This window comes from Bos javanicus, chromosome 10, assembly GCF_032452875.1.
Source record: "Bos javanicus breed banteng chromosome 10, ARS-OSU_banteng_1.0, whole genome shotgun sequence".
In the NCBI taxonomy this organism is placed as follows: Eukaryota; Metazoa; Chordata; class Mammalia; order Artiodactyla; family Bovidae; genus Bos; species Bos javanicus.
The window spans coordinates 88,017,501-88,044,301 of NC_083877.1; the positions used below are offsets into that span (position 1 = coordinate 88,017,501).

The window sequence follows — 26,801 nt, forward strand, 5'->3', positions numbered from 1 at the left end:
TGGGTCTAAACGACTCCTATTGCCAAACTACCCCCCCAGAAAGTTTGTACCCATTTCCCTCCCATCACAGGAGTGGAGCAAGGAGAGATTGGCTCCTGGCTCCAAAACAGCTGTGGCATTTGCCTCCTCAACCTCCTACAGTAGTTGGCAGTTGGATGGCTGAGAGTAGACTCCTTCCGATACCTCCAAACCCTCCTGGGTTCCACCGTAGGATCACAGCTAGACCTTCTTCTGGGTTTACCTCGTTTCTGGTATTACGTTAGACCTTCTAGGTACTCCTTGCACGGTAATCCTCACGATGATCGTCTTGGTAAATGTTACTAGCCTCATTTTATATATGAGGAAACTGAACCTCAAGGGTTGGGTGGCCCTGCTCCCAGCTGTAATGGAAGCTTCCAGAAGCTGGCCAAGTAGCAGACTGAAAGCCTTTTCCTGCAAGTAAATGAAACTGTAAACTTCAAACCCCATTATGCCAACTGTTCAGCCCCTGGAGGCTAACGGGCGCCCTGAGCCCTCCTACCTGCATGCATCTCCAGCCAGGGCTTGAAGGTGGAGTAAAGGGTGAAAGACAGTGCCGACGGAACCCAGCTCTGCTCTGGGTTGGGCTCTCTGCTGGGCATCTTGTGAGCTTGCGTGCCCATCGCTTCTCGGTTGCTTCTAAAGGAAACTGTGCCACAGCCTCTGTTATCCCTGAGCAAGTCACCCCTCTGGGTGTGTGTGTGTGTGTGTGTGTGCGTGTGGTAAATCACAGTGCCAGGAGAAGGTCAAGACTGTTGGCCACGGAATCCCCTACATAGCAAGTTGACAGTTGACTACTTGGGGAGAAGGGTAAATGGTGACCACACGTCTGGGACTTATGCACCATCTCCTGCAGGTCTCAGACTGCCAGGTTTGAGAGCTATTATCCACATCTTACTGGAGAGGAGCCAGAGGCTTGAGAAAATATTCAAGGACTCATAGCTAGTACGTGGTGAAGGACCAAATAGCCCAGGATAGAAGTTCACGCTTTCTCTGATCCAGATGGGAAAATACACCCTACTAAGTATTCTATTACTCTTGTAAGAGCCTGAAGCCTTGAGAAAGAAACAAAAAGCATCTTCAGAAGCGCAGCAGAAGCAGGAAGGCTCTTGTTCTGAGGTCCTTGCAGAGGAAACACGCATTGTTCCTGAGAGAGCTGAGGGAAACCCATAAGGGTGGACAGCCTTGGGGGGTGCTGCTGAGCCCCAACCTTTCAACTGCCTGGGCCGAGTGGGTGGGAGCCGTGGGGAGCTGTTTTCTCCTGTGAGGACCTGCCCCCTTCCTTTCCTTTTCTAAGTCTGGGCCTTGATAAGGATGGAAGCCAGTCTCCTCTCCTCCCTGGCATCCTTCAGCAGGCACACATACAAGACCCATGGGTGCCATGGCCAAAACTTGGAGTCACAGACCTGAATCCCATCTGTCTCAGTCACGCTCCAGCTTTGTGCCGTTGAGCAAGTTACTTAACCTCTCCGAGTTACTTAGCTTAAGCCATAGAATGTGGGCGTGCTGGTATTTCTTTACCAGGGGTTGTAAGGACTGAGTGAGCTGATGCCCCAGCCCCATTGTTGCCTCAGCCAGAAGCTGCCCCCTGACTCACTGTCTCCAGGGCCCACCTGTTCAGAGAGCCACCTTGGGCATGGCCTGGGACCCCTGGAGCTCCCTCCCAGATCTCACTCCAAAGCCTTGTAGGCTGCAAGCTTATTCTAGCCTTCAGGCCTTTGCCTGAAGGTGTGGCCCCTTCACTGGAACACTGCCTGGCCCGCTGCCTGTTTTATTAAATTAGTTCGGGCTTGACATAGCTGTCCCTCTAGCCAGAAAACCTCCCCTAGGCCCCCCAAGTCCAGCTGACACGTGTCTCTCTGCATTATATCATGTAAGGTTTTTCATGTCCTGTTCTCCACTGGATTGCGAGCTCATGAAAGGCAGGGACTAGGTTCTGCCCATGTTGTTCCCACAAAGCCTAGCATGGGACTTGGCCCAGAGCAGATGCTCAGGACATGTGCACAAAGTAGAAGGAAGGATGAAAAGAGTCTATATGAGCCTGAGCAGCAAAACTATGGGAGACCGACCACAACAGAACCTCTGTTTGGGCCAGGGACTAAAAGATGAGGGCAGGACTCTAGTTACCATGATTTCCAAGGCCCTGTGTTTTTCCATTCTGCCAGGCAAGAGAAGATGCATCTAACCCAGTACGGTTGTTCAGGTTCTGCACTTTACAATTCCAGGGGGCATCATTTTCACACTTGAGTCAGCATGGATTTACATGATCATTTTGACAATTTCCAGTAGATGGCAGTAAAACATTTGAGTTTGGGGCATTTTGCGTGTGTGTGTGTGTGTGTGTGTGTATGTTTGTGCAAATGCACTGTTTGGGTTCTCCACTGTTCGGTGCTCCTGTCTACCAGCCCTCCAATCTGCTGAGAGGTTGCCTGACATAACCTGCCTTGTCACACCTCCTCTTCACTTCAGGGCTCTATAAACCACAGCCAGGGCCTTAGTGTTGGACTGGGGATTTCAGGGGAGATAGCAACTTAGAGCCAGAAATCCCCAGTTGCATCTTTTGTTCCAAAGAAGGGGGTGTTTGTGATCAGAAGCCCTGGGTTAAAGTTCCAGCTGCTGCATTTCCTAGTGAGTGGTCTTGGGCAAGTGACTCTGCAGTCTTGGGACCTACCTTTCTCTTCTGGAAAGAGTGCAGTCATCATCCGTGCTCTTGAGATTGTGAGGAACAGATGCTACCCTGAACATGACCGCTCCATTGGTAGCTGTAAAACACCCTTCCTAGGAATATCCTGTCTTAATAATACACAGGGTTTTCCCAGCTGACCCCAGGAGGATTACACTATTTGGGCAGGGGTGTGCCCCAGACCACACTGACTCCTATTTTATCATTGCCCCTCCCCCCAGAATCATCTTCCCCCAACACATTTTTCTCCTGGTCTCCACCACTGTTGCATCCCCAGGGGTGCTTCAGTCTCTGCTCCAAACAGAAGTCAGTCTGCCAGTAAACACTCACTGAGGATCTTCTGTGTGTAGGGGCTACGGTGATCTCTACCTCTCAGTTTCTCACAGTCCCGAGGGGGCAATAGAGTTAGCAAAATCACCCTCTTGTTTCTGAGTCTTGAGATCTCATCACATTTTTTAAAGCACTTCTGTGTGTTGTTATATAAGGTGTTTTTTTTTTTTTTAAATTTCAGAACATCACTGTTTTATTTTTCTGTGAATGCTGCACAAACCTGGTATCTTAAAACAACAGAAATTTGTGCTTTTACAGTTTTGGGTGCCAGAAGTTCAAAATCAAGGCGTCTGCATGGCCATGCTCCCTCCAAATCTCTAAGGGAGAATCCTTCCTTGTTTCTTTTTTTAAAATTTTTGTTTGTTTGTTTTAATTGGAGGCTGATTACTTTACAGTATTGTGGTGGTTTTTGCCATACATTCACATGAATCAGCCATGGGTGTACATGTGTTCCCCATCCTGACCCTCCCTCCCAACTCCCTCCCCATCAAGGTGTTTGAAAGAGAAGGGATTATCTTTTTACAGGAAATAATTAAAGCCAGAATATTTTTCAATTATACTCTTTCTTCTAGGTTTACTATTGTTCCTCTATTGAAATTCATTAAATGAAGAACAGTCTTGTTTAAATGTGGCAGGGGCGAGTTCAACTCAAAAACTGTTAATATCGGGAATGGAAATTAATCTTTCTGGAAGCTGGGGCTCCATCTCTCTTCTGCTGGCTGTCAGGTGGATTTCAGATCTGTGTCTCTCCATGTTCTCTTCCTATGATAGCTGGGTGATTCCATGAAGGGATCATTTCCTGCTGTGATGTGTGTAAGTGTCCACTCACTGTCCAGTTCTGGAGGTCAGAAGTCTGTTTTGCATTTCCCTGGGCTAAAATCTAGGTGCCTGTCTGCTGGGACTCTGAGGAGAAAAAGGCCTTGCCCAGTACCTTCCTTTGTGACTCCTAGGCCACTTCTTGATTGGACAGTATCTTAGGCCCACATCACTAAATATCCTCCAAGGTCCAGACCAAGAGAGGCTTAGCTGGCATCTTCCCTGCCCATCTCATAGTAGCAAAAGACAGAGAACAAATTCACTGAATTTCCCTTAGAATTTGGCTGAGAAGGGACAAGAAACTCTAAGTAGAATTGGCTTAATTGAGATAGACGTGTATTGCCCGCTCGGGTATATTAAACCTAGAGGCAGGCCTTCCACGGTTAATATAGGCACTCTGCAGTGTCAGGAAAGACCAAGCCCTTTCCAGTGCCCTGTTCCGTCGTCCCTCAGGTGTACTTGTCATCCTCACGGTAGAGGTGGAAGTTCAGGGCTGGGAAAGCCCTTCATGACATCAGGACCAGGCTCCTTGTATATCATTTCCTCACCATTCTCGGTATGCATCTCATGGTCCAAAATGGTTGTTCAAGTGCCAGCCGTCAAGCCAACATTCCACCAGTAGGAAGTATGAAAGAAGGCTGAGCAAGGACATACCCTCTCTACAGAAGGACATTCCTTGGAAGTTATCCATGATTATTCCATTTATCTCCTATTGGTTAGAACTTAGTCACATGACCATATGTAGGTGCAAAGAAATTAGTCTTTACTGTAGGGGCATCCAATTCCTGGGGAAGAAAAGGAAAATGTTTATTGAGGAGCCATGAGAATTCTCTACCATATTCTGCCTGTGAGGTACCATCCCCTGCCTACAGGGTGGGTATCTCTACCTAGAAAGCTCCTCAGTATAAATTAACCAGGGAAATTACCAATAACCATAAGACCACAGAACAAGAATTACTCAAAGACAGCACCTACATATGTCATGTGACTAAGTTCTAACCGATGGGAGATAAATGAAATAATCATGAAAATAACTTCCAAGGAGTGTCCTTCAGTAGAGAGGGTATGTCCTTGCTCAGCCTTCTTTCATACTTCCTACTGGTGGAATGTTGGCTTGATGGCTGGCACTCGAACAACCATTTTGGACCATGAGATGCATACCGAGAATGGTGAGGAAATGATACACAAGGAACCTGGGTCCCGATGTCGTGAAGGGCTTTGCCAGCCCTGAACTTCCTGCTCTTTCCTCCCTGCATGTAAATGACACTTGTGTTCTGTTGTAATGATCACCATTGGCAACAGTCAGTACTGTGCACCCACTACCCTCATGCTCTCAGCTGCCCATCGTCCTGTCCTGCTGGTCCAGCTACGGCATCTTCTTTCCCACCCACAATGTGCCCAACACTACTCTCCCCTCCCTTTCTAGAGTGGAGTCTGGCTGAAGTGACATGAGGGCAGCCATGAGTGGGGAGGCCCTGTGACATCAGCTGCCACACAGTAGAGGTGACGGTGGTTGCCCTGGGAAGTTGGGCAAAGAGGCTTGTAGGATTCTGCCAAGTGTTTCTTCCTGAACCCCACCGCCTTATCTTTCCTGCCTAGAAGATACCTCTTGAGGCCAAGACCACTCAGTCTCATCTTTTTCTCTCCTCTGCCTTTTTTTTTTTTTTTAATAATTTTAATTAATTTATTTTTATCTTGAGCTGTTCTGGGTCTTTGTTGCTGTGCGGGCTTTTCTGTAGCTGCAGTGCACTGGCTTCTCATTGCGGTGGCTTCTCTTGATGCAGAGCATGTGCTCTCAGGCAGGCCGGCTTCAGGAACTGCTGCGTGTGGACCCAGCAGTTGTGGTTTTAGGCTCGAGTGCACAGACTCAATAGTTGTGGTGCACAGGCTTAGTTGCTCTGAGCCATGTGGGATCCTCCCTGACCAGGGATCGAACCTGTGTCTCAGGCACTGGCAGGCAGATTCTTTACCACAGAGCCACTAGGGAAGCCCCTCTGCCTCCTTTTAAAACACCCCTTTGCCTGCTCATTCCCGGTTCTGCAGGAAGGGGCTTCAGGCACCCCAGGGTGTGAATGAGGGCTCGGATGTTAATATCGTCTTTCCTGCACCCTCATCCCAGCCCTGCCCCATAGGCTCCTCATTCCCACTTGCTAGATCAAGGCACAGAGCCCGAGGGCTGCCAGGGAGTTGGTCCCGACCACCCAGCTGGTAGGTGGCACCTGCAAGGGGAACCAGCTCTTTAAAGCCTGTGACACCTTCACAAACTACCCATGCTAGGTAGGAGTCTGATGGCGGAACTTTTAGCAGCTGCCTGATCGTGGAGGCGACTTTGGGGGGCAAGAGAATGTTCACAGCGCAGGCCGTCCTCACCAGCTTTCCAGGGACAAGAGTGGGGAGAGAAACCAGGACCTCGCTGACAATGTTGGCAGGAAGCCACATACCTGATCTGCGGTCTGGTGGTCACTTTGAGACAGAGAGCTGTGGGCGGTGCTGGCTGCTTCCACCCCCCACGGCCTCACCACCCCCTGGTCCCTGATCGCCAGGGACCCTGGCTCTGCCCTGTCTCCAGGTTCTCCGAGCCCGGGGAACATCATCCCTCCTCTCAGCAAGGGAGGCTGTGCCTTCAGTCCGCCCCGCTCCCTGCTCTGGGTTCTTGCCCCCTGTCTTTCTGATGGGGTCAGAGATATCCTTGCCTCTGATCCTCCGTGTGGGTGCCGAGGAAGGGAAGCCCGGCAGGGAGCTGGCGGTGTGTGTGTGTGGGGAGGGTGGTGATGGGGGCACCCAGCAGCTGCGCTGGAGCAGGTCTGGCTTTCCTGCTGAGTCATGGCCACTGGAGCTTCGAAGGAGGGGGCAGGCCTTCTGGAGGGAGAGAGAGAGCGGGGGGGAGAGAGAGGAAGCTCTCTCTCTCTCTCTCTCACACACACACACACACACCCTCCCAGCAGAGAGAGGCTTTGTTCCCTCACAAGGTGGAGAAGCCGCAGGAACACAAGAAAGGCAGCTGTGTCAGCCCCGCCCTCCGCTGCCATTTCAGCCCCCGCTCTCTGTCCTCACTGCATTTCCACCAAGCCGCCCTCCCCGCTCCATCCAACCCCGATCCTGCCCTCGGGTGACCAGTCATCCTGAACGGCCCAGAGTGATGGACCGTTCCGCGGCCAAGTTGCTCATCCTGTGTGCCCATGTCCATCCTCCCGTCCCCTGGCCCAGCCCCCTGCGAATCGTGCCCGCCTGGCCCCTCCCTGGTGATGGGCGCTTTCCTGGCTCTGAGGTGGTGTTCCGATGTTTCAGACTTTCATGAGGCTTGTCCCGGTGCTGTGGGAGACAGAGATGAATGAGGCTGGGTCTCTGTGTCCTGAGGGGCTTATACAGCTGTGGGGTGGGGAGGCTGAGGATGGAGTTCATCCCCCCTCCCCCAGAGCTGGCTGAGGGCTGCCCCACAACATCCCACCTCCTCTCCCCGCCATGGGGCAAGGCTGCTTATAAATGGGGACTGGATGAGTGGACGGGCTGGAGACTCGGAAGGCAGCCTGGGTGGAGGACAGAATGCCTCCCTTGTTAAAGATCACTGCTTGTCTTTGTACAAAATCCCCAAGCCCGACTGTTACCTGATACCCAGCTGTACACCCTTCAGACCTATTCCTATTCATGTGGACCTGGTTTGTGGGGAAGTCTGAACGTGACAGGATCAAACGCGACATGTTGTTGCTTTGTTTCTTATCACCGCCTTCACCCATGCTTTGTCAAAGGTCTTCTTCTCTCGAAAAATATTCCTGGCAGACTTCAAGTTTTCTGATCAAATTCCCTAGTGTTTTTAAATGATTAAAAATCCAGTTTAGTTTAATCCAATTTAAAAGCTAAACATCAAATGCAAATATAGGGTGATCCTCCCCTAGTGCCAAGCAATGCTAGGAGTGGAGAGGGGGCTTCTCCTCCTTCCCTCCCCCATCAGAAAGCCTTGACCTCCCTTGAGTTTGAGGTTGGGGTATAAATGCAGGGTGGAAGAGCTGGAAGGGGGTTCAGTTCGGTTCAGTTCAGTCGCTCAGTCATGGCCGATTCTTTGCCACCCCATGGACTGCAGCATGCCAGGCCTCCCTGTCTATCACCAACTCCCAGAGTTCACCTAAACTCATGTCCATTGAGTCGGTGATGCCATCCAACCATCTCATCCTCTGTCGTCCCCTTCTCCTGCCTTCAATCTTTCGCAGCATCAGGGTCTTTTCCAATGAGTCAGCTCTTCGCACCACAGGTTTTGTTCTCTGGGCCAACACTTCCTGATGACAAGTGTCTCCCAGGGGTGAAGTCTTTCAAGTGGGGTGAGCAATTGGGTTCTCTGGGGAGAAGCGTCATCTGGCTAGGCTGTTTTGAACATATCCTGTCCGTTCTTGCCCCTGGATGCCCTCCACTGGAATTCTTCCTCCTTAGGAGGGCCTGACCCACAGGAAATCCCTGCGTCCTTGACTGGCCAAATGGGCGTGTGCAGGCCACCTTCACTGCCTGGCTCTGTCTCTGTTCATTCTCTTTTCCACCCCCACCTCACCCCAAGGCGGGATAGGTTGACCAGTCGGCAGGCACTCAACTAAGGAATGGGGTGTCCACCTCTCTCCCACAGGCACCGCCTCTCTGGGGATAAGCTCTAGCAACCCTCCTTCCACATCCAGAAAGTGGAGGGAAAACCAAGCATTCCTGCTCTTAGCCTGGGGACATTTGCTGTGCCCAGGAGGGCCCCACACTTGGTCAAATGCCGGGTTGTCTTGAAATTCTTTATGATGTTTGAACAAGGAGCTACTCGTTACATATCCTGGAAAATTATGTAGCTGGTCTCCCCTGGGACTGACTGCTCTCTGATCATCTTCATCTGCTTGTTGAAAGGAGGGGATGGGTGGTTGTACTGGTTAGAGTACCACGGCTGGTTCTGGTCTCTTCGTGTCGTGAAGAGTCGGACACGACTGAGCGACTTCACTTTCACTTTTCACTTTCATGCATTGGAGAAGGAAATGGCAACCCACTCCAGTGTTCTTGCCTGGAGAATCCCAGGGACGGGGGAGCCTATTGGACTGCCATCTATGGGGTCTCACAGAGTTGGACACGACTGAAGCGACTTAGCAGCAGCAGCAGCAGAAGGACTTTTAGGTTCTCCATTAGGATCTGGATGACTTCTAAAGGGGCTACAGGAGAACCAGAGAGGAAAAAAGACCATAAAGAGGAATAGAGTCTCAGTAGCCTGTGACAATATCAATGGGAATAATATATAAAATTATTCCATATCATTGAGGGGGTGCATATTTGAAAAATAAAGGCTGAAAGTTTTTTAAATTTTTTGAATAATATAAATGCACACATCCAAGAACCTGAACCATTGCCAAGCACAAGAGCATGACACCAAGGTACATCATATTTAAACTGCTGAAAATCAATGATATGATAATGATATGTCATTATCAGTGATGATCATTATCAATGAGATCAATGATAAAAAAATTTCTTTTCCTGGAGCCAAGGTAAAAAGAAATATTTATGCAGGAAGGAAAATATATGAATAATATCTGATTACTTAGTAGAAATAATACAAGTCAGGAGACTATGGAACTAAATTTTTAACATCTTACCAGAAAAAAGAAAGAATTGTCAACCTAGATTTGTTTCCAGGGATACAGCTAAGGGAACTCATCATCTGCAGACCTATTGAAGGCTTGAGGGAAATGATATTTCTCTACAAAGAAATAAATAAATAAATATGAAAAACGGTAAAAGTAGAAACTCAAATCTCTACAAATAAATAAATATGGAAAATGGTGAAAGTAAAATGTTTTCTCCTCATTCAAAAATTTATGTTAAAGATTAAAATCTTAAGCAAAAATAATAACAATGTACTGTGGAGCTTATAATAAGGACAGAAGTAGAATGCATGACCAAAAAAGCACTAAGGACAGGAGAGGAAGAAAAGGAACACAATGTTGTAAGTTTCTTGTGTAACATGTGATGTAGGGTAACATTATTTAAAGGTAGAAATTAAAGATGCACATTGTAAACTTTAGAACAAACACTAGAAAAGAGAAAGGAATAACTAATAAGCCAACAGATGAACTCCTAAAAAATACTCAGGCAAGAAAAAAGGCAAAAAACAGAACAAAGAACATATGGGATGAATGGGAAAAAAAATAGCAAGATGGTAGATTTAAACTCAACCATAGAAATAATTACATTAAAAGGAAATGGACTACATGGATGAACCATGAAAATATCACATCAAGTGAAAAAAGCCAGTCTTAAGAGACCACATATTGGACGATTCCATTTTTATGAAATGTCCAGAATAGGCACATCTGTGAAAACAGAAAGTGGATGAGTGTTTTCCTAGGGCTGGGGGAGGAAGGTGGAGGGAAACAGAAGTGACAGTTAATTGGTATGAAGTATCTTTTGGAGGTGACAAAGCGTTCTAAATTTAGACTTGGTGATGACTGCACGAATCTGTGAATATACTGAAAACCATTGAATTGTACATTTTAAATGAGTGATTTATATGGCATATGAATTATGTCTCAATAAAAGGGTTTCCTTAAAAGTATATGAATTACATATTCTAAATTAAAGACATTGAACAGCTGATAAGAAGGTGAGGAAGATGCTTTAGCTCTATAGACACTGCAAACTAGAAGAGAAAGATGCAAACTTGGGCTGTGGCTTTGGCTGCTAGGCCACCCAAAATGGTGAGTTGAAACTCCCATACTTGAAGCAAAGTATGTTCAAACTACCGTACAATTGCATTCATTTCATATGCTAGCAAGGTTATGCTCAAAACCCTTCAGGAGTACATGAACCGAGAACTTCCAGATGTAGAAGCTGGGTTTCAAAGAGGCACAGGAACCAGAGATCAAATCGTCAACATTCGTTGGATCATGGAGAAAGCAAGGGAGTTCCAGAAAAACATCTACTCTGGTTCCAAATTGGGAAAGGAGTACATCAAGGCTGTATATTGTCACCCTGCCTATTTAACTTATATGCAGAGTACATCATGCAAAATGCTGGGCTGGATGAAGCACAAGATGGAATCAAGATTGCTGGGAGAAATATCAATAACCTCCGATATGCAGATGACACCACCCTAATTGCAGAAAGCAAAGAGGAACTAAAGAGCCTCTTGATGAAAGTGAAAGAGGAGAGTGAAAAAGCTGGCTTAAAACTCAACATTCTAAAAACTAAGATCATGACATCCAGTCCCATAACTTCATGACAAATAGATGGGGATAAAATGGAAACAGTGATAGACTTTATTTTCTTGGGCTCCAAAATCATTGCAGATGGTGACTCTAGCCATGAAATTAAAAAATGCTCCTTGGAAGAAAAGCTATGATAAACCTAGATAGCATAATAAAAAGCAGAGATACTATTTTGCCAACAAAGGTCCATCTAGTCAAAGCTACAGTTTTTCCAGTAGTCATATATGGATATGAGAGCTGGACCATAAAAAAGGCTGAGCACCAAAGAATTGATGCTTTCAAACTGTGATCCTGGAGGAGACTCTTGAGAGTCCCTTGGACAGCAAGATCAAACAAGTCCGTCCTAAAGGAAATCAATACTGAATATTCATTGGAAAGGCTAAAGCTGAAGCTCCAATACTTTGGCCATCTAACTCATTAGAAAAGACCCTGATGCTGGGAAAGATTGAAGGCAAAAGGAGGAGCTGGCAGAGGATGAGATGGTTAGATAGCATCACCAACTCAATGAACATGAATTTGAGCAAACTCTGGGTGAAAGTGAAGGTCAAGGAAGCCTGGAATGCTGCAGTCCATGGGGTCAAAAAGAGCTGGATATGACTGAGTGAATGAACAAAAACTTTAAGCTAGCACCCAAAAGGACAAGTCCTCAGTGTAACAATGAATTAGAAATAAAGTTTTGTGTAATCTTTTAGCCAGGTTCTTGTCACACGTTTGATCAAGAAAACCTCCATACTTTAACAAGACTTAAGGTATTTCCAGTATGGCAGCCCTCAGTATTAAAAAACAAAAGCAAATAAATATCCTCTCTGGGGAAAGCACTATGACCTTAGGCCTCAAAGTATTTCAGCAAATACTTTTTAAATGCAACGTCCATCTGTATAGCAGACAATTAAGTAAAACATAGCCAAGCACACAAGGAAACGAGACAGTATGAGTAAGAACCAGCAGAAAGAACAGCCGACAGAAACAAACGACTTGAAGCAGTGGAATCCTTGATCACAGGATGTGAACTATATGCTTACTATTTTAAAAGAAATAAATGCTTACGATATCTGCATGGGAAAAAAGAATTAAAATAAAATCTATAAGAAGTCACAGCAATCAATGTAAGTTGCCACGCTAACATGTCAAAGAGAAAAAAAGTTACTGTGAAGTGACTGATAATAACATTTAACATCTATTCATGATATAAACTAGGAAGAGAGGGATACTTCTTGAATCTGATAAAGGTATCTATTAAAATTAGAGTAAACATCATGCTTAGTGGTGAAGCAATAAAAGTTTTCCCTTATGGTTGGAAACAGACAAATATACTATTACATTTTATATTTACATCTTAGCTCAGAAAGGAGAGAGAGAGAGGAGGAGGAGGGAGGGAGGAAGGAAGAAAAAAGAAGAAAGAAAGAAAAAAGTGTAAGGGTGTTATATTAGTCTGCTGGGACTGCCATAACAGAATACCTCAGCCTGGGTGGCTTAAACAACAGAAATTTGTTTTTTGCAGTTTTGGGGGCTAGACGGTCAAGATCAAGGGGCCAGCAGAGTTTCTTTCTGGTGAAGAGTCTCTCCTTCCTGGCAGATGGTCACCTTCTTGCTGTGTCCTCATCTGGGCTCTCCTCTGGGCATAGAGAGAAGGAGCTCCTGTTCTCTTCTTCTTTCTTTACAAGAAATATTTATTTAATTATTTGGCTGCACCGGGATCTTTAGTTGCAGCACACAAACTCCAGCTTCAGCATGAGGGATCTAGTTGCCTGACCAGGGACCGAACCTGGGCCCCCTGCAGTGGGAACCCAGAGTCTTAGCCACTGGACCACAAGGGAAGTCCCTCTTCCTCTTCTTGCAAGAACATCAATCCTACTGGATTAAGGTTCTTCATGACATTAAGGTCATCCTCATGACATTAAGGTCATCCTCATGACATCAGTTACCTTGATCTCCTCCTTAAAGGCACTTTCTTCAAATTTAATCACACTGAGGGTTGGGGCTTCAACAGATGAATTGGGAGGGGGGCACAATTCAGTTCATTACAGATAGGAAAGGAAGAAACAAATTGTACAGATGATAAACTTATGTAATCTAAAATAATCTAGGAATTATTAAAATAAATAGAGTTTAACAAAGGTGATGAATACAAAAGTCAGTATATAAAAATCAATTATATTCCTATATAGCAAAACAAGTATTTTGAAAATGGGAACATTTTAATGTATTATTTAAATACAAAAATGCCAGAATTTGGAAATAAATTTTTTAAAAGATGTACAAGACCTCTATAGGAAAAATGGTAAAACCGTATCATACTCTTGGTATGATATACCATATTCTTGGATTGGGAGTTTCAATAATTTAAAAATGTCAAATCACCCAACTTATCTACAGGTTTGATCCAACCTGAGTCAAGTTATCACCAGGTTTGTTCTGGAACTTGAGAAATTGAACCTAAACACAGAGAACCAAATGTTTTTTAAGTTTATTTAAACATGTGCTAATTTTTACATATTTTTGTGAGTTTCCTAGATTTCTTTCTATTATTGGTTTCTAATTTTATTCCACTGTGGTCAGAGAAGAATATTTTGTATATTATGATCAGAGACCATAATACAAGATATTTGTGGTCAGAGAAGATATTTTATATACTTAAACGCCCTGCAATTTCTTTCATAGCTTAACTTGTATTCTGTCCTGGAGAATGTTCAACACACACTGGGTTCTCAGTACGCACTGAGAAGAATGTGTATGCAGCTGTTGTTGAGTGGAGTGTTCTACAGATGTCTGCTAGGACTAGTTGTTTTATAATGTTATGCAAGTATTTTTTTTATCTTTGCTGATTTCTATAGAGTTGTTCTACTATTAAAAACAGTGCTGAAGTATCCAACTTTTATTGTCAAATTGTCTATTTACCGCTTTAATCTTGTCAGTTTTTTCTTCATATGTTTCGATGCCTCTGTCGCTACCATTATGTTTATAATTGTTATGTTATTGTTGCTTAGTCCCTAAGTCATGTCTGACCCTCTTATAACCCCATGGACTGTAGCCCGCCAGGCTCCTCTGTCCATGGGATTTCCCAGGAAAGAATACTGGCGTGGGTTGCCATTTCCTTCTCCAGGGGATTTTCCTGACCTAGAGATCAAACCCACATCTCCTGCATTGACAGGCAGATTCTTTACCACTGAGCCACCAGGGGAGCTCTTATAATTGTTATATCTATTTGACGAAATGACCCTTTTATCATTATATGATGCCATTTTTTGTCTCTTGCAACAATTTGGTCTTCGAGTTTATTTTTTCTGACAATTTATTTTTCTGACATAATACAGCCACTCTAGCTCCCTTTGATTATTGTTTGCATGGACAGTTTATTTCCATCTTTCACTTTGAACCTATTTGTGTCTTTGGATCTAAAGTGAGTCTCTTGCAGACAGTTTATACTTGCATCATGTCTTTTTAAAATTTATTCTGCTGGTTTCTGCCTCTTAATAGGAGAGTTTAATCCATTTATATTTAAAGTAATTACTGAAAAGGAAGGACTTCTGCTATTTTGCTATTTTCTTAAGTCTTATATTATTTTTGTTCTTTATTTTATCCAGCACTGTTCTTTTCTGTTAAATATATATTTATTTTGTTTATTTGCTAATATACTTGGGCTTCCCTGGTGGTTCAGACAGTAAAGAATCCTCCTGTAATGTGGGAGACCTGGGTTCTATCCCTGAGTTGGGAAGGTCCCCTGGAGAAGGGAACCGCTACCCAAGTCTAGTATTCTGGCCTGGAGAATTTCATGGACTGTATAGTCCATGGGGTCGCAAAGAGTCAGACACAACTGAGCAACGTTCACACTTTCACTTTTTTACTTTCCTTGTTATTTCTTTTTGTTGTCTATTTTTGGGTTATTTTCTTAATGATTGCCCTGAGGATTACAGCTAACATCTTAATTTGAAGCATCTTAATTTACAATAATCTAGTGCAGACTAAGGGCTTCCCAGGTGGCACTAGAGGTAAAGAACCCCTCTGCCAATTCAGGAAACTTAAGAGACTTCGGTTGGATCCCTGGGTCGGGAAGATTCCCTGGAAGAGGGCATGGCAGCCTGTTGTCTTAAAGGTCCGGGAGCGAGCTACGAGAATTAAAACAGAACACAAAAACTGGTGCAATGGGTCAGGGGACCTACAGCCTCTACTGGACTGAGGTGCGAGTCCACTCTGAGGCCAGTTTTTATTCCTAATTGCAGACTACAAAACTTTCTTTGATCTGTCTTTCCTAAGACACTACATTGACATAGTCCCGATCTCCCTGTTTTCACCCCAGACCATTCCCTTCTGGGATAGTCTTGGGAACAATCAGCAAGTGTGTAGGCAGTGTTCACACCTAACGCCGACCCGGTGTTCCAAGGTCCATGCTTTCATGATTCCAGTCATACTCTCTTCTGGGTTTGGCCTTGGGGTCTGTAACAAGGCTATTATTCTAAGAAAAACATGAAAAATAATCATCAACACAGTTTCTTGATATATGTATGCTGTTTTTCCAGGTGCTATTTCTAAGAAATTTCTCAAGGCTGTGAAAGTACATTATTAGAAATTCCCACTACAGCAACCCACACCAGTATTCTTGCCTGGAGAACCCCATGGATAGAGGAGCATGGCAGGCTACCATCCACAGGGTCACAAAGAGTTGGACAGGACTGAAGGGACTTAGCAGACCACACACAGTGCAGATTAATATCAACTTAGCTTCAATAGTATGCAAAAACTTTGTTCCTGTATAGCTCTACACCCACCTTTATGCTGTACTGTCACAAATTATGTCTTCATATATTGTGTGCCTAGATTTATAATTTTGGCTTTATGTGGTTATCTTTTAAATCATACAGGAAAGAGAGGAACTACAAACCCAGAATACATTAATACTAGTTTTTATATTGATCTGTGCAGCTACCTCCTGTGTTCTTTATTTCTTCATACAGAACCGCATTACTGTCTATTATCTTTTCATGGCAGCCTTAAGGACTCCCTTTAGCATGTGTCACGGGAAAGATCTACCAGTGGCAAACTCTATCAGAATTTGTTTATACCCTTTGCAAAAAAATTAACTCGAAAAGCATCATAGAGCTAAATGTAAAATTCAAAACTATAAAACCCCTAGAAGACAGCACAGGAGAAAAGCTAGATGACCTTTGACATGATGACTTTTTGGATACAACAAGCACACAACAAAAGGGTGTGATTCACAGAAGAGAGAATTGTTAAACCAGACTTAATTAAATTAAAAACATTTGCTCTGCGAAAGACACAGATGAGCCACAGATGGAGAAAAATATTTGCAAAAGGCATATCTGATAAAGGATTGTTATCCAAAATATGTAAAGATTTTTTTCAAAACTCAGAAGAAAATTAGTAACCTGATTTAAAAACGGGCAAAAAGCCTGAACAGACATCTCCCTAGCAAAGATATACAGGGTGTAACAAGCACGTGAAAAGATGTTCGATGGTGTATGTCACCAGAGAACTGCAAATTATGACAGCAACGAGGTAGCAGAAAACACCTACTGGAATGACTGAAATCCAGAACACGGACAAAATCAAACGCTGGCAAGGACGTGGAGCCCCAGGAACCCTTACTGATTGAGGTGGAAATGAAAAATGGTATAGCCTTTTTAGATGTTACTTTGGCAGTTTCTTACCAAACTAAACATACCATTACCAAATGACCCAGCAGTTAGACCACTTAATGTTTACCCAAATGAACTGAAAACCTATGTCCACACAAAAACTTGCACATGGATGGTCATATTTGCCAGGTATTCATAATTGCCAAGATGTCCTTCACAAATAGCCAAGATGTCCTTCAGTAGGTGAGTGAATAAATAAGCTAAGGCACATTCAAACAATGGAATAGAATTCAGCACTAAAAAGAAATGAGCTCTCAAGCCACGAAGAGACATGTGGGAAACTTAAATGCATATTACTAACTGAAAGAAGGGTGTGGATGGCATCACCAACTCAATCGGCGAGTCTGAGCAAATCCCGGGAGACAGTGAAGGACAGGGAAGCCTGGTGTACTGCAGTCCATGGGTTGCAGAGAAGCGGACATGACGTAGCAACTGAACAATAAGAAAATGAAAGAAGCATCTGAAAAGGCTACATGACATTCTGGAAGAGGCAAAATTATGGACACAGTAAAAGAACCAGTAGTGAAAGAGAGAGAGAGATGAATAGGCAGAGCAGAGAGGATTTCTAGGGCAATAGAACTGCTCTGAGGCTATTATAATGGGGCTAAGTGTCAGCATGCATTTGTCAAAACCCTTGGGTTGTACAACACCAAGAGTGAACCCTAAAATAAATTATGGATTTTGTGTGACTATGATGTGTCAATGGGAGTTCATTTTGATGATAAAGAGGCTGAGCATATGTGGAACCATGGGCAAATAAAATCTCTGCCCAATTTTGCTGTGAACCTAAAATTACTCTAAAAAATGGTGTATTTTTAAAATACCGTAAAGCTTTCTTACCGAGATTCAGCTGTTTTTTGCTCGATGAAGCATTTCCTGGATGCTACAAGCCTTCAGGTAGTTTCCAGAGTTCCAAAAAAGTTGACTCTGATAGTTTTTTGCAAGTTTGTTCACTGCCTTTGGGGAGGGACAGACTTCTGGAGTTACCTCCTCAGCCATTGTCACTGATGAGTGTTGGTATAGACTTAACTGCAAGATGCAAAAGAACTCTCAAGTTTTTAGAAGATAGTACAGAAAAATGTCTTTATGTCCTCAGAATCAGGAAACATTTCTTAAATATGATACAAAGAGATAGATAAATTTTGCTAAATTAACATTTAAAACTCTGGTTAACTTGAGAACACCATAGACCAAAAAGGCAAGACCCAAAACAGGAGCAGATAATTGCAAGGCTATTTATAATACCTTTCAAATCAATTAAAAGGCAGCTCAATTTAAAATAAAAATGGGTGAAAGACTTGAACAAATATCTCCAGAAAAGGAACTCCAAATGGTCAATACATTTGTGATCATATACGTCATCTCAATAATTCATGAAATGTGTATTGAAACCACATGAGACACTACTAAAACTCCTACCAGGATAGTCACAAAGACCATCAGTGTCAAATATATCAGGAAGGATGGAGACCATCAGAAACTTCGCCCCCTGCTGGTAGATGTACACACTGATACAACCCTACTTTGGAAACAGCATTAATTAGTACAGCTGAAGACATGCACCCCCAAAGTGGACAATCATTCCCTCAACTTTACTTTTGGTCTACAGAAACTGTGTAGCACATGTGTACCAGGCACAGGGGCATTGTTTTGGAAAACAAGCTGACAAACAGAAATTTCCACCAAACGGGATAAATTAATTACGGCAGAGTCAAGCTAAGGAGTACCATGAAGCAATAACAATGAATAAGCAGCTGCACACCACAACTTGAATGAACGTTTAAAATACAATGTTAGACTTCTCTGGAGGTCCAGTGGCTAAGAATATGCCTGCCAAGGCAGAGGACACAGTTTTGATCTCTGAACTGGGACGATGCCACAGGACAACTAAGCCAGTGAGCCCCAACTACTGAGCCCTCACTGTACAGCCTGTGCTCTGCAACGAGAGAAGCCGCTGCAAAGAGAAACCCACACACCGCAACTAGAGAGTAGCCCTTGCCCTCTGCTCCAAGGAAAGCCTGTGCACAGCAATGAAGATCCAGCGCAGCCAAAAATAAAATAAATACATAAATAAAAATTTTTTTAAATGTCTTTACATGGCAACATTTCTGAGGGAGGCCTTGAATAAATTTTTTAAAATACAATGTTGCATAAAAGCCCAACAAGAAGTATAAGTATATAAGTGTATATATAATAGATTCTAAGTATATATAGAATAAATTCCATTAATATCCACTTTAAAAAGAAACACAACCAAACTCTATTGATTAGGGATTAATAATCAGGTGGTAAAAGTATAAAGAAAAGGAAGTGAAGGTTACCATTAAAGTTAAGAGGAACCTATCTCTGGGTGGATGGAGAAAGAAATGGCAACCCACTATGGGGTCGCATAGAGTCGGACACGACTGAAGTGACTTAGCAGCAGCATCTCTGGGTGGAGGGCAGTTGGAGGAGAAAGGGGTGTGATTGGACAGCAATACAGAGAAATGCCTCTTGAGAAATCTGTATGCAGGTCAGGAAGCAACAGTTAGAACTGGACATGGAATAACAGACTGGTTCCAAATAGGAAAAGGAGTACATAAAGGCTGTATATTGTCACCCTACTTATATGCAGAGTACATCACGAGAAACGCTGGACTGGAAGAAGCACAAGCTGGAATCAAGATTGCTGGGAGAAATATCAATAACCTCAGATATGCAGATGACACCACCCTTATGGCAGAAAGTGAAGAGGAACTAAAAAGCCTCTTGATGAAAGTGAAAGAGGAGAGTGAAAAAGTTGGCTTAAAGCTCAATATTCAGAAAACTAAGATCATGGCATCCGGTCCCATCACTTCATGGCAGATAGATGGGGAAACAGTGGAAACAGTGGCTGACTATTTTTCTGGGCTCCAAAGTCACTGCAGATGGTGATTGCAGCCATGAAATTAAAAGACGCTTACTCCTTGGAAGGAAAGTTATGACCAACCTAGACAGTATATTCAAAAGCAGAGACATTACTTTGCCAACAAAGGTCCATCTAGTCAAGACTATGGTTTTTCCTGTGGTCATGTATGGATGTGAGTCAGACTATAAAAATAGCTGAGCACTGAAGAATTGATGCTTTTGAACTGTGGTGTTGGAGAAGACTCTTGAGAGTCCCTTGAACTGCAAGGAGATCCAACCAGTCCATTCTAAGGGAGATCAGCCCTGGGTGTTCGTTGGAAGGACTGATGTTGAAGCTGAAACTCCAATACTTTGGCCATCTGACTCATTGGAAAAGACCCTGATGCTGGGAAAGATTGAGGGCAGGAGGAGAAGGGGATGACAGAGGATGAGATGGTTGGATGGCATCACCGACTCAATGGACATGGGTTTGGGTGGACTCCGGAATTGGTGATGGACAGGGAGGCCTGAAGTGCTGGGGTTCGTGGGGTCACAAAGAGTCGGACACGACTGAGTGACTGAACTGAACTGAACTGAACTGAACAGAGAAATGTCTGGTATAATGTTCTATTTCTTGACTTGGGTAATGGTTACATAAGTGTTTGCTTTATGATTATTCATTACAGTGCTCATTTCTATTTTATACATACTTCTCTAATTGTATACTGTATTTCAGAAAGTTAATGCAGGTTATAAAACAAAGAACGTGTTCATTACCAGAAACTGATGCCAACTCCCAGAGGACAACAGAGCTGCTTTCAAGAGCCTGGCCATGGAGACAGGACCCTCACTTTGCAGCCTAGAAGAAATCCCATAAGAAACCCATATTTCTGCCCCTTGAGGATCCGCTCCAGGTGGGAGTCAGGGATGGTCTCTAGCCTCAATAAATATCAAATGAGTACCCAAGTATTTAATTAATTTTTTATTGAGGTAACATTAGTTTATAATATTGTATGTTTCAAGTACACATTATATTTCTACTTCAGCATATATTATATCATGCTCACCACTGATAATATAGTTTCCAAGTATTCTTTCATGACTTGATCCTACAGGGCATCAGCTAGGCTTAAGATAGGATGGAGGTGAGGTTGTGCAGGCTTGAGACCTCCAGATCTGCCCTGGAAATGTTCAGTTTAGCTCATTTCTGGTTAGGGAAGTGCTCCCTCTCCGACACGTGCCGAGTTCCATCATGACAGTGGTGCTTCCTTTGTGATGTCACCAGCATCCGCCTCTGACCTCGCCCACCGGCAGTTTCCAATATTGATCATTGGTAGTGGCTGTGCGTGCTGAATGACAGAGACCGCCCCCCCCACCCCCCACTAGTCCTTTCACCTCTTCCAGGACAGAAGTACTAGTCAAAGAGGCTGCTGCAAGCTAACAGCATCTACCTGGTGGGGCCTTGGTGAGTGGGGACCCAGCCTGAGGCCAGGAGTAAGGGAGGGCAGGGAGGCCAGGGCTGTCCCAGCAGAGGGGAGGCCTGGATTCTCTGCCTTGAGGACCACATGGTTAGAGGGCTCTGTCTTCTCCACTCTGGCCCCACCATCCTGGGAAGTCCTGCTTCCAGTGAGGGATCTGTGCTGTGTGTCTCTTGAAATCCACAGCCCCATGTCTGACTAGACAGAGGACATGAAAATCCCAATATGCTACTCCCCTACCTTCTGAACAGGAAATCAAATTCCTATTGTCGTTGCTGTTGTTCAGTCACTCAGTCATATCCAGCTCTTTGCAACCCCATGGACTGCAGCACGCCAGGCTTCCTCGTTCTTCTCTATCTCCCAGAGTTTGCCCAAACTCATGTCCATTGAGTTGGTGATGCCATCCAACCATCTCATTCTCTATCTCCCTCTTCTGCTGCCCTCAATCTTCCCCAGCATCAGGGTCTTTTCCAACGAGTTGGCGGGAAAGACAGATAAGAGGGTGTTGTGACAGAAGTCCAAGCTCCCAAAATTGACCCACTTTCTTGCAGAGTCTTGACTGGGCTCTTGGGGGCAGGGGATACCCTACAGTATCTGCATTATCACTTAAAGTGTTAATAGTGATGTAGTTCTGCCTTGGAAACACTGTCCCTATCAGTGGCTACGTTTACTTCTGGATTGTATAGCAAAATCTGCGGACTTTCAAGATCGTTACTTCCAGGCCCATCCCCCACCTTCTTACAGGCTGCTTAGCAATCTGACCCAGCACCAGCCTTGGGGTGATGGGGACAACAGTGTAGCTCTGCTGCCTTGAAACCTAAAATCCTAGGAGTCGAAGTGATGTGAAACCAACAGTGAGCACGCCGAGCTAACTTTCCCGGGCCTCCCACTTTTTCCCTCCCATTTTGAGTTTTCCTGAACATCTCATCTGGACAGTGCAGAAAGGCCACGCCCTGTTGTGTAGGCTGTGTTCAGTTGTATTTGGTTTTGGAATTACAACCAGTTCTGCAAAGAAAATCCTGAGCATGTTGGCCTTCTGAGTTCAAGAGAGTGTTTCTGATGAAATGATTTCTAGACAACAGGAGTAGGGTCAACCTGGGCTCTTAACACTCTTGGCTAAGAGGGCTATGCTCCTGAAGCTCTCCATCAGGGTATTTTGGGACCTCAGGCAACTTCACTGCTCAATCGTCCACATCAGCTCGTGGAACCACTAAGCTCTGGAATCTAAGGTAACACAGATTTCACCCCCTTAGCAATTAAGGAATATTTATTTGAGTCATCATTGTGCCAGATACTAGGAATAGAAAGAAAAAGGAGATACAATCTGATTTTAAAAAAATATTTATTTATTTGGTTGCACTGGATCTTACTTGCAGCACACAGGGTCTTTATTGGCGGGATGCAAACTCCTAGTTGTGGCATGTGGGATCGAGTTCCCTGACCAGGGATGGAACCCTGGCCCCCTGCCTTGGGAGTCTTAGCCACTGGACCACCAGGCAAGTCCCTACAAGCTGATCTTAAAAGGATTTATAATCTAGTGGGGGAGAAGGTACATATCAGTGAATCAAAGCCTCTACTTTCTGGCCCATCAGGAAAGGTATTATTTTGAATAGATGCTGAAGGTGTCTACCCTTAAGCATGCAAGTTTTATGTCAACTATTTTCTATCATATTTACTTTCTAAATATATCACATAGTTGCTTTTCTTTCAATATAAAATATTCTGTCACAATTAACTTTCTTTTAATGATTCAAGCGGAGAAGGCAACGGCACCCCACTCCAGTACTCTTGCCTGGAAAATCCCATGAATGGAGGAGCCTGGTAGGCCACAGTCCATGGGGTTGTTAAGAGTCAGACACGACTGAGCGACTTCACTTTCACTTTTCACTTTCATGCATTGGAGAAGGAAATGGCAACCCACTCCAGTGTTCTTGCCTTGAGAATCCCAGTGACGGGGGAGCCTGGTGGGCTGCCGTCTATGGGGTCGCACAGAGTCGGACACAACTGAAGCGACTTAGCAATGATTCAAGATTGTTGTGACCATTTCCAACATTATCCTGTAATATAACAGTGCCACCAAGGCTTCTTGGCATGATCCTGAACTGAATGATCCCAAACTCTGAGTTTGTTTTACAGGTGTTTCCTCTCCTCTCACTCTAGGCTTTTGCTAATTTCACTGTGCTTTCAGTTTAATGAAAACTTTCTCCTTCCAATATGCTGCTCCCCATCTACTGTGGGCTTGAACAATCAGGTTTATCAGTAAGGCTCTTGGTCCAGCTATTGTCACAATGGTCCAGGGCTCTTCTCCTCTAGGTCATCATGAAACAGGTTCTTAAGGTCTTGTTGATCGGCCAACCTTAGGATGCTGTCCTTGGCAGCAGCATCAAAGATGCCCCCATTTCCATTCCCATGTCCATGGTCCAGTCTGCACAAGGGGAAAGAGCAGTGGAGAGCAGGCAACTTCCTTTTAAGAATGTGGCCCAGAGATGAAACAGATCACTTCCACTCACATTCCATTGGCTATAAGTTAGTCCCATTGCTGCACCAGCCTGCAAGGGAGGCTGGGATATGTAGTCTCTAACAGGGTAGCTGTGTATCCAGGTTTTAACCTTGGAAGCTCTACTGCTAAAAGAAAGAGCAAAAGAAAGGACATAAGTGGACACTCAGTAGTCTCTGCCACCATGGAGCTGTTGAAACTGTGTAGAATAAATGTAGGTGGGCTGTCACTGAAGACACAAGCCACTGTCCTGCAGATAAAACGTCTGATTTGGACAGTTGACAGTACTATCTGTTTGGGTTGCTCAGATGCCTTTTGGGTCTTCGTTGTTATTCTGGATTATGTTCCCAGACAAGACACTAGAGGTTAAGAAAGCAGTCACAAAGACAACTCTCATCATCTTTCAGAGATCTTCCACCTCAATCCACATGAGTGAGAACATGAAAATGTTTTCAGCACCCACAGACCAGAAGCAACTTTCCTCTAGAAGATTCTCAAGGCCACAGCTATTCATAAAAGCCTCAGCTATTCATACCCACACACCTTCACACCTTTACAAAGCACCTTCTACCAGCCTGACACTCATCTAGGTTGTTGGTGTTCAGCTGTTTGGGACATGGGGTCGTCTCTTTGGGGCCCACCATATAATCCACCTGGTACTCCCATGGATTCTCCCTCCTCTTCTGTACCTCCCTGTATTGTACATACTTGACGCCTCCAGGAACTGGAGAGGGTTGGTACTGGCTCAACAATTTTATCCTGTAGCTGCTGTTCAAAAACTTTCCATGGCTCCCTTCGCCTACTAAGTAAAGCCTAAACTCCTAAGCCCCATGTTCAAGAACATTCTGGCCTTGGTTCCCAGTAGAGGGTATGTTAAGGGATATGGCTCATCCAGGGAGGCTGGTTCCTAGGTTCTGTGTGGATGGCATCTTGGCATAGGGGGTTGGAAAGCTGTTGCTGCTGCTGCTCTGGGTCTGGACTAGAACACCCACTACTCAGTCTCTTCACAGGACACTCAGTTAAGGACACCTGGAAATTTCAGTACTAGGGCCTCCCCTCCATTCTATCTAGGTCCTTCCTGGGAGAGATTAACACTGACTGGGAATCTTCCGTTTGTGGAAAACTAAGTTAAATACTTGACATGCTTTTTATATTCACAGTGACTCTATGCTGTTATTCAGCTGCTCAGTTGAGTCCAACTCTTTGCGACCCCATGGGCTGCAGCACATCAGGCTTCCCTGTCCTTCACCACCTCCTGGAGCTTGCTCAAACTCATGTCCATTCAGCCAGTGATGCCATCCAACCATCTCATCCTGCCCTCAGTCTTTCCCAGCATCAGGGTCTCTTCCAAAAAGTCAGCTCTTCAGAGCAGGCTGCCAAAGTATTTGGGCTTCAGTGTCAGCATCAATCCTTCTAATGAATATTCAGGATTGATTTCTTTTAGGATTGACTGGTTTGATCTCCTTGCAGTCCAAGGGACTCTCAAGAGTTCTCCAGCACCACAGTTTAAAAGCATCAATTCTTCTGCACTCAGCTTTCCTCATAGTCCGACTCTCACATTCATACATGACTACTGGAAAAACCATAGTCTTGACTAAACAGACCTTTGTTGGCAAAGTAATTTCTCTGCTTTTTAATACGCTGTCTAGGTTCATCATAGATTTTCTTTTTAGGAGCAAGCATCTTTTAATTTCACCATCTGCAGTCATTTTGGAGTCCAATAAAATAAAGCCCGTCACTGTTTCCATTGTTTTCCCATCTATTTGCCATGAAGGAATGGGACCAGATGCCATGATCTTAGTTTTTTGAAGGTTGAGTTTTAAGCCAGCTTTTTCACTCTCCTCTTTCACCTTCATCAAGAGGCTCTTTAGTTCCTCTTCGCTTTCTGATATAAGGGTGGTGTCATCTGCATATCTGAAGTTATTGATATTTCTCCTGGCAGTCTTGATTCTAGCTTTTCACATGATGTACTTTGCATATAAGTTAAATAAACAGAGTGACAATATACAGCCTTGACCTACTCCTTTCCCAATTTGGAACCAGTCCGTTGTTCCATGTCTGGTTCTAACTGTTGCTTCTTGATCTGCATACAGGTTTTGCAGGAGGCAGGTAAGGTGGTCTGGTATTCCCATTTCTTTAAGAATTTTCCACAGCTTATTATGATCCACATGGCCAAAGTCTTTAGCGTCGTCAATGAAGCAGCAATAGATGTTAATCTGGAATTCTCTTTCTTTTTCTATGATTCAATGGATGTTGGCAATCTGATCTCTGGTTCCTTTGACTTTTCTAAATCCAGCTTGAGCATCTGGAAGTTCTCAGTTCACGCACTGTAGAAGCCTGGCTTGGAGAATTTTGAGCATTATTTGCTAGCGTGTGAAATGAATGCAATTGTGCAGTAGTTTGAACATTCTTTGGCATTGCCTTTCTTTGGGATTGGAATGTGAAAACTGACCTTTTCCAGTCCTGTGGCCACTGCTGAGTTTTCCAAATTTGCTGGCATATCGAGTGCAGCACTTTCACAACATCATCTTTTAGGATTTGAAATAGCTCAGCTGGAATTCCATGTGGATCCATGTGGTAGATACTATTATTGGACTCCTTTTATTTGCATTATGATACTCATCTTACAGATGTGAAAATTAACCTTGGAGCAGTTAAGTAACTAGTACAAAGTCACACAGCTAGTAAGAAGCAGAGCCCTGGTTTTTTTATTTTATTTTATTTTTGGCTGTGCTGGGTCTTGGTTGCCGTGTGGGTTTTTCTCTAGTTGTAGCAAGTGGAGGCTACTACAAGTTGCGGTACGTGGGCTTCTCATTGTGGTGGCTTCTCTTGTTGCCGAGCACAGGCTCTAGGGCGTGCAGTCTTCAGGAGGTGTGGCACGTGGAGGCGGTAGTTGCAGCTCCCGGGCTCTAGAGCCACAGGCTCAATAGTTGCGGTGCACGGGCTTAGTTGCTCTGAGGCATGTGGGATCATCCTGGACCAGGGATGGAACCCGAGACTCAAGCATTGGCGGGTGAATTCTTTATCATTGAGCCACCAGGGAAGCCCAGAGACCAGTTTTTTTTTTTAATATTTATTTTTATTTACTTGTTTGGCTGCACAGGGTCTTAGTTGTGACATGTGGGATCTAGTTCCCCAACCAGGGATCAAACCCAGGGCCCCAGCATTGAGAGCTCACAGTCTTAGCCACTGCACCACCAGGGGAGACCACAGAGCCCAGTTTTGAACCAAGGTTCAACT

The 26,801-nt window shown here is 44.4% G+C and overlaps 1 protein-coding gene and 1 long non-coding RNA gene across 2 annotated transcripts in view; one reads left to right on the forward strand and one right to left on the reverse strand.

The window, feature by feature from the left end:
* Nucleotides 1–6,332: 6,332 nt before the first annotated feature.
* Nucleotides 6,333–20,879, reverse strand: LOC133255021 (uncharacterized). Its single transcript, XR_009738836.1, has 3 exons — nucleotides 20,654–20,879; nucleotides 7,453–7,649; nucleotides 6,333–7,159 (listed from the first exon to the last, which is right to left on the reverse strand). It is a non-coding gene; the product is annotated as an uncharacterized LOC133255021 (long non-coding RNA).
* Nucleotides 20,880–20,908: 29 nt separating this feature from the next.
* TMEM63C (transmembrane protein 63C) overlaps nucleotides 20,909–26,801 on the forward strand; it is an 86,248-nt gene continuing 80,355 nt past the window's right edge. The window contains exon 1 of the mRNA XM_061429569.1: nucleotides 20,909–21,051. The gene's annotated coding sequence lies outside the window, so the exon portion shown is untranslated. The remainder of the gene's footprint in view (nucleotides 21,052–26,801) is intronic.